Source organism: Panthera tigris, chromosome B3, assembly GCF_018350195.1.
Source record: "Panthera tigris isolate Pti1 chromosome B3, P.tigris_Pti1_mat1.1, whole genome shotgun sequence".
Lineage (NCBI taxonomy): Eukaryota > Metazoa > Chordata > Mammalia > Carnivora > Felidae > Panthera > Panthera tigris.
Window position 1 is genome coordinate 5734889 of NC_056665.1, and position 8467 is coordinate 5743355.

General features: G+C 56.4%; 1 protein-coding gene across 1 annotated transcript in view; it reads right to left on the minus strand.

Annotated features, from left to right (window-relative positions):
• The window catches only part of SEMA4B (semaphorin 4B), a 39743-nt gene extending 34025 nt beyond the window's left edge, over window positions 1–5718 (minus strand). The window contains exon 1 of the mRNA XM_042988043.1: window positions 5584–5718. The gene's annotated coding sequence lies outside the window, so the exon portion shown is untranslated. The remainder of the gene's footprint in view (window positions 1–5583) is intronic.
• Between the last annotated feature and the right edge of the window lie 2749 nt (window positions 5719–8467).

Below are 8467 nucleotides of genomic sequence, written 5' to 3' on the forward strand. Positions count from 1 at the left end.
ACTCTCCCTCTCTCTCTCTCTCTCTCTCTCTCCCTCTCTCTCAGAAAAACCCCAAGTCACCTGTAGGATCAAGTGGGGGAAGAACAAAGTGAGAAGAGTGACAGAAGAGGGAGAAAATGAAGAGAAATAAGAAAGGCTACAAGAGAAGGAGGAAATAAAGGGAAGCCCGGGTAAAAACACAAAGCGAATGAACCCACGTGCCCACCGCCTCTCTAACCCGCTCAGCACAGAGGGAAACGGCAGGGGACGCAGGCACAGGGCAAGCGCTGGCAGTGGGGTGGTCAGCCCAGGGCACAGCCGGCTTCCCCAGCAATCACTGCTCATTAATCATCTATCGGTACGGCCCCTGCGCGGGTGCAGGCGGTCCACGACCTCGGGCACCCACGGCTCCCGCCGGGGCCCCCCACCCCCGCCCCCACCGCGGCCAGGCCCTCCTGCTCTCATTCCCACCCAGGGCAACCTTGCTTTCCAGCTCCCACAATTCTACCCCGGGAGTCACTGCTTTGTTTGCTGGCCACGGGGAGGGGCCTCCCGCCAAGCCCAGTGGAGCCTGAACCCAGAGGTCCCATCCGCCCCTCCCGGAGCGGCACCGCGCTCCGCCCCGTCCTGGGTTCCGCTGGCAGGCTGCCCGGCCAGGCCTCATAGACACGCACTGGCTGCGGCCCAGCTCCCCGGGGCCTTGGCCCCCCGCCACCAGCCCCTCGTAGCCCTGGGCCCTCCTCTCGTGCCAACCTGCAGCTGCAGCTTCCCCACCCCCCACCCCTGCCGGGGCTGGGCACCTCCCTGGGGGCTGGGCAGCGGTTCAGCTGCGGCATCAATACCTTTGGATGAGGAAGCGACACCAGCCGGCACACCCTGCGTGTGCTTTCAAATCTGCCAACGACTCCAGCTCCTGGGGGCTGGGAGCATCCTCCGGGGGGCCGCAGCCTCTGCGGCTGAGGCCACTCACAGGGTGGGCGCCAACACGGCCTTCGGATCCCCTAGGCAGCCTTTAACCAGAGTCTGGCAAAAAATGCCGGTGGGCCCGTGGCCGTTCCCTGCTCTAGTCGGACCCCTCCACCGGTGCCTGGGTCTCTCTGGCTCCGGTGAAGTGCTAGAACCCAGTGGCCAAGCACGCCAGCTCTTCTGTCCCAAGGAGAATCTCGGCCCCACCCGTTACCCTGTGGGCTGTGGGCACGGCCACACCCCACGCCGACGTCTATGCACCTCGGCTTCCTCCGCTGTGAGACGGGAGCACTAGCAGAACCTCACGGGGCTCGGCGGGAGAGCGAGCACACGAAGTGACCGGCAGCGCCGCACTCGGTGAATAATCTGTGAACACAGCCAGGCCTCTTATGGGGGCAGCTCGCCTCGGTCTACCTGAAAGTTGGCACGACCTCGGTCACTTTTAACCACCTTATGTGCGCAGGCCCGAGGACCCCCTTTCTGGCCTCTCCCATGGGGCTCAGCTGCCTCCTGCAAGCCCAGAGCCGAGGCTGCACCTCTCGGAGGGGGAAGGAGCTGGCCCGCCCAGCCCAGGCCCCGGCCGCGCCGGCTGTGGCAAAAAGCCTGCCACCTGCTCCGGTGCCAGCCCCGCTGGGGCCTGTTGGGGCCTGAGTCGGCCACTCCCTGGGAGGGGATCCCCTGCCCCACGGGGCTGTGGTGCAACCAGCAGGGCTCAACCTGTCCCAGTCCTGACACGGTAGAACATGAAGTTGCCACTGTCGCCGCCCTGCCCCCGACAAGTTCAGGAGGGGCTGTGTGCCTGTGCCTGCGGGCCTGCTCACACAGGGGGCCCGGAGGGCCTGGGGGACGCTTGGTACCTGCCACCCGGAAGGGGCACAGGGACCCTCCTTCTCTGAAACCACTGTGGCCACTCATAGGTGGGAGGTAGATGTTCTAAAGATCTAGGGAAGTCTGGTTTCCAGTTTGACTTGTCAGGCCTGGGGCCCCTCCCTTCCCCAGATCCCAAGAAGTCAGGAATCCATTTCCCCATTTGCAACCAAGTTCTTCCTCCTTGAATCCCACTCTGGGCTCCAGACTCCTGGCCACCGGCCCACGAAGGGAGAGAAGGCCCGGGCCGGCGCCCTTCCTCCACCCCAGGGAACTAACCTCCTTTCCAGAAGCCTAAGGCTCTCCCTTCCCAAAGATGAGGGGCTCTTTGACCCCTGTGGTCTCCCGGTCGCCTCAGGTCACCCAGTTATCCCCCAGAGAGACGACCTTGTTCTTGGTTCCCGTGCTTCCTGCAGGGTGGACCGAGGCAGGCAAGCCCACCAGGGTGATGCGGGAGGGACCGGTGGCTTCCACTGATTACCTGCAGTTCCAAAGGCCGCACCATTGCCCTGCTTTGCCCGGGGGGAGGGAGGTGGACCCACCCACCACACCCTAAAGCAGTGGTGTCAGGAGACAACATCACAGAAAGCAAAGATCCGTGCTTGGACAGTTATCTTGCATACCAGTCACCCAGCCCATGACCCCGGCAAAACCACTGATGCATTGTGAGTAAGCCCTGGGCTAGAGTACGCTATGAGGCTCCCAGGGGGCCCAGCTTGTCCCAAGCAGAGGAGGGCTTCTGAGGGCCCCGGGCCTGGGGCCTGGACCACCCAGCTGCGTAGGCATTGCCCCAGCTCCCCCAGCTGTGCTTTCCACAGGGACCCCATAAACCCCCTGAATGAGAGCAGACTCACCTTGATCTTCCCAGGAGCTTGTTCTATAAGTGTTGCCTTAGTTCTTTCATTACAGCCTATGAGCAGCAAAGCAGAGCGGGGGGCCCCTTAACCCCAAGGGTGGGCTTCAGGGAGCTGAGAACCCCAACAATGAAACGTCGTTTCTGGTGAGAGGGATCAGAGCTTTCCTCTGATTTTAAAAAGATCGCTATTCCCTTGGGGCACCTGTGTGGCTCAGCTGGTTGAGCCTCTGACTCTTGATTTTGACTCAGGTCATGATCCCAGGGTCGTGGGATCGAGCTCGGTGCTGGGCTCTGCCCAGAGCATGGAGCCTGCTTGAGGTTCTCTCTCTCTCTCTCTCTCTCTCTCTCTCTCTCTCTGTCCCTATCCCCTGCTTATATTCTCTCTAAAATAAAACAAAATATAATAATAAAAAATCCCCCTCCCCGCACACAAAAAAGAACCATTTCCACGAGATGTGCTAATCTGCAGACACAGGGACCTTCTAAAATCAGCCTTGGGGCGCCTGGGTGGCGCAGTCGGTTAAGCGTCCGACTTCAGCCAGGTCACGATCTCGCGGTCTGTGAGTTCGAGCCCCGCGTCAGGCTCTGGGCTGATGGCTCGGAGCCTGGAGCCTGTTTCCGATTCTGTGTCTCCCTCTCTCTCTGCCTCTCCCCCGTTCATGCTCTGTCTCTCTCTGTCCCAAAAATAAATTAAAAACGTTGAAAAAAAAAATATTTAAAATCAGCCTTTATCAGGTAAGAAGAAATTATATCCCATTTTGAAGTAGTTTTATAACCTTGACACGAACTGTTTGGCAAACTATTCCCACGTGAAGCCAAGTGCTACCTATAGTTAGAATTGCAACCAGGGTTTTGTCTCAAGGTACAGCCATCCTCCTCTTGATAATATAAGCCACTGTCCCTTCCCTTCCTCCTCTCTCCCCTTTTCCTTCCCTCTTCCCTTCCCTCCTTCTTTCATTCACTCAACAAAGTATTTCTTGCGCACGTGCTACTTGTCAGCGCTGATGACACTGAAGGAAACTGACATGGTTGCTGCCTTCTTATTGCTTACAGTTTACCAGGATCCCTTAAACTGTTCTTTCCAGGGAATGCCCATCCTGGTCCACATTTGTCCAGACACTTTCACTCACTCCTTCCTTTGTCTCCCAACAAAGGTATCAGCCAGGGCCCCCTTGGCAGAACCCCAGAAGTGCTCCCGGGAGGCGCAGGCTAGACTCCTGGATATTTTCAGCCGATTTCCGGAGCTGCCCCTCTGGGCTCCTGCTGCACTGTGCTCACTTTTCCAAAAAGGCACTCGCTGTGCTGTAGTGAAACGCTCACCGACACATTGCATCCCTCTCTCGCCATCTCTTCTACAAGCTTTTTGAATGTAGGGGCCAGGCCTGCCTAACTCAGGTTTTTAATCTCGAGCCCCGGCGCAGAGCTGAGAAGCAGCGGGTACCCAGTAAATGTTTAATAAATGAACAAATGAGTTTTCTGCTCTAGCTGACTGCCTCGAATCACTTCCAAATGATTCATTCAAGTGTTCCTTCCTGGATCTCTTTTCCCACCCTCCTCTCAGGCTTTTCAAAGGAAAAAGCACTTCACTGATGTGGGAAGTCTTACTTCCCTGCTTTAGGGCAGCCAAAGGGTTTCTTTCTCATCTGTCTGAACAGATTTGTTGGCTTCAAAAGACATGGTATTTTGGAGAGCTGCTGAATGCTTGGCTCCTGGAGGTTTATTTCAGGCAATCATGTCAGATATCGCATTAAAACAAGAGCCCAAGGCACAGGACCTACATGCACGAGGTAGAGAGCAGCTCTTTCCACTCTCCCCAAGGCTCCAGCCTCCGTGGTCCGTCTTTGGACCACCTGTCAACAAAAGCTTGAGCCCTGGCTTGCAAAGACACATATCCCAGATTTCCCCGAGCTTCAGTAAAATAACCACCAAAGGCGACAACCACGGGCCTGCAAGTCAGGATACAGGGTTCAAACGGTGACCTTCCCAACCCACTGTCATCCTGGGAAGTAGTTTAACTTCTCTGGGCCCAGTTTCTTTTATGAAGATGAGAAGATGGAATCAGATAGATTCCTAAACCTCTTCCAGTTCTAAAGCATCAACGGGGAGGGGGGGCGCCTGGCTGGCTCAGTCGGTGGAGCATGTGACTCCTGATCTCAGGGTCATGAGTTGGAGCCCCATGTTGGGTATAGACATTACTTAAATAAATAAAACGTAAAAACATAAAAATAAAGCATCAATCGGAAACAACTTTTTTTGAATCACGAGCTTCGCCGCTTTTGTGGCATTGGACGCTTACAAGAATCCTGTGACTCATAAATCAAATTACCTACTCACATTCGTGTTAGGAAACGTGAGCAGTGGGCTCACGACCTTCCCCAGGTGATCCAGAGCTCCCGGGTCTTTTTGCCAGACCAGAATGACGGCACAGTGGCCACCAGAGCCGCCTCATTTCCAGGATCCCAACCAACCGTCTTTCCTTCTTAACCCCCACATCCACGTGTCACTCAGAAACAGCCATGACAAACACCCTAACTCAAAGGCCCCACGACTTCCATTCTGAGGAGGGACCCGGGCTTTTTCCAAATCCCAAACGACTTCCCTCCCGCCAGCGCTCCTGCCTCTCTTTCCACTCCAGATTTGGGAGCAGGGAGCAGGGGAGCAGGAGTAGGACACCGATTAAAAGGCCTCCGCGCAAAGGCCCCGGGTGGCCATGGGAACGAGGGCCCAGCCTCCGGCGCTGCCATGGCAACGCGCTCCCCCAGTGGCCGGCGCCAGTGCCCATCAGAGCGTGCAGGTGGCGCCCTCTCGGGAGAGGGGCCCGGCGGGAAGCGGGGGCGGCGGCGGCCTCTCGGTCTCGCCCGGGCCCGCCCCCTCCCGGGCCCGCGGCTCCCCGCCGCCCCGCCCCCTGCGCCTACCTGCGAGGGTCACGGCCCCCGCGCGACCACCGCCCACGGCAGGGCCACCTCTGGGCCGCGGCTCCTCTTCCCCAGTCGCCCTCAGGCTCGCCCCGGCTGCCCGGCCGGGCCGACGCACTGCCCGCGGACGCGGAGTGACCCCCCGAACACCTCCTTCCCGCGCGGCGTCCCCGGAAATGCGGGGCCGCGGCCAAGCCCCGCCCCGCCCCGCCCCTGTTTATGGGAACTGTCCGGAGGCGCCCTCGGGGATCGCCCGCTGCCCAGCGGGGCCCTGCCACTGCCACGCGCCCCCGGGCGGGGACGGTCACTCTAGACTCGCCGCTGTACCCGTCTCCCCCGGTCGGGATGCCTCCACTTACAGCTCGTCAGCCCAAGGAGGCCGCGGGGGCTTCGGGGGCCGCGGAATTGCGCCCTCCCTGACCTTGGGAAGCCAGGCCCCGCTTGTCCTGGGCCCCGCCGGGGACGGGCTCACTAGCTAAACCGACAGGCGGGAGTTGGGGTCCTAGATCTACTACCAGCTAACTGGCTGTGTTACCTAGGACGGGATCCTCAACCTCTCTGAGTGGGCATCAGTACCGTAGAGACCTCACAGGGTTGTGGTGAGAAGTGCATTTATGTAGGCACACACCTGGCGCATGGTCAGCTCTCAATAATGGCAGTATTGTTTCCAACGAGAGGCAAGTGAGAGCCCAGCGCAGAGCCACCCTCCACGAAACCACCCACGTCTCTGCCCGCGGTAAATACTGCTCGCAGCGTCCCTTGACCTGCCTTGGGCCACGCTGTGAAAGGGAAACGAAAAGAAACGAGATCTGCAGGAGGGGTGAGAGACACGGTTATAAATACCCAGCATTTATCAAGTGACCTTGGCTCGGCCCTCTCCAGCCCTTGCATCCTGGCTGTCCTGTCTTCCAGGAAAGCAACAGCAGTTCTCAGGGCGGTTCCTGAAATAACCAGTTCTGGGAGTGTAAGTGGCTGAGCCGGCCAGAGCTGGCTGGTCAAGGGGATGGGGAAACAGGAAGACAAGTGCCAGCCTTTCCCCCTTCAGGTGAGGCCAGGCCAGGCCAGGCCTAAGTGCCTGCGCACTGCTCCTCTGACCTCCTCCCTTGTCTTCCCTCAAAAGGACGGCCGGACTCCCGCCGACAGTGCCCCCCCATAAAAAGATAGAGTGGTTATTTTGTTGTCTGTCTACAAAAGTGAACACATATTTACTGCAAAAATGATGGAAAACAGAAACACAATGAAAAATACCCATAATTTCACCTGCCCGGAGACCACCAGGGTTAATATTTTCTAAAGTTTTTTTTTTTTTTAAGTTTTAGAGTGAGAGTGTAAGTGGGGGAGAGGGGCAGAGGGAGACAGAGAGGGAATACCAAGCAGGCTTGCCGCTCAGCCCTGTGGGAGCCAGACCTGGGGTTCAATCCCATAACCTTGGGATCATGACCTGAACCGGAATCAAGAGTTGGTCGCTCAATCGACTGAGCCACCCAGGCTCAGATTTAATTTCTATGTAATAAAGATTTAATTTGTATGTAATAAAGTGCACAAATCTTAAGTCTACTGGTGTTCATATTTTGGTGACTGTCCTAGCTCTTTTCTATGCATAGTTTACATTTAAAACTTTTAGTAAAAGGATTATTCCGTGCATACTCTTCTGTGATTTCTCCTAGGATGACAGTATATCACAGACACTTTTCTCTAACATTAAAAAAAAAAAAAATCCTTGCATATTTTTATTTATTTTTTAAATGTTTATCTATTTTTGAAGGAGAGAGAGACAGAGTGTGAGTGGGGGAGGGGCAGAGAGAGAGGGAGACACAGAATCTGAAGCAGTCTCCAGGCTCCGAGCTGTCTGAGCACAGAGCCCGATGCGGGACTCGAACCCTCGAACCCTCGAACCGTGAAATCATGACCTGAGCCGAAGTGGGACGCTTAACCGACTGAGCCACCCAGGCGCCCCGACATAGCTTTATTTTTAATGTATTCTATCATGTGAATGTAGCATGCAATTTTTAACCAGGTCTACTACTGGGTATCTATCTCCTTTCCAATTTGTTCATTTTGGTAAGTAATGTGCTATGAGCATCCTTATCAATAAACCTCTATATACTTCCTCAATAATTTCCTTTTGTCTTGTATTCTTCCTTCCTCCTCATAGTCTCCACTTAGTAGTAAAACGTGCTGCATTGACAGCGAAGGTAGCGCAGTTCATTTGTGCAAGACCTTAAACCGTGTTCATTAGTCTTAGGAGCGCTGCCTTCCCAACAAGGTGGGGGGCGGGGCAGGAGGAGGTGCTAAAATCCCACCACCGGCACCAAGAGCACTTGGCATCCTGCTGAGCCAGGGCCGCGCGGAGGAGTTCCTGGAGTCTAGGCCTCCCCCATGGGGCCTCAGAGCTCCAGAGGGCTTAGGCAACGGTGACCCATTTGGTCCCCAGACCAGCCCTGAGCCCTCAGGAAAGGGATGCTCCCCACCACCTCCCCTCCCTTCCTTTTCTGTCTCTACCATCCCTTCTAACTTCCTCTCCCTCCTCCTTTTTCTGCCCCTTCTCCCCATCCCCCTTCCCCGCCTCCTCATCTCCAACCTTCTTCCAGCCTTCTAATGAAAAAAAGGGAAACATCTTTAATGCATTGAGAAAAGACCTTACCTTTAATGTTAGTGATCCGCCTGCCCCGCTCCCACTCCCTTTCCTGGCCGTGGGACCTCAGGTGCAGAAAGCCCTGAGTTAATCACCTCGGTTCCCAGCACAAGGTCCCCATTGGTCAGCACATGGTCCCTTGATTAATGTAGCTGTTCATTTCCTTTTATCCGCTGCACTCCTCCTCCCCCTCCCTCCCCTCCCCACCCCGCAGGCTACTAAGGTGTTTAATATACATGCCTTTGTTCC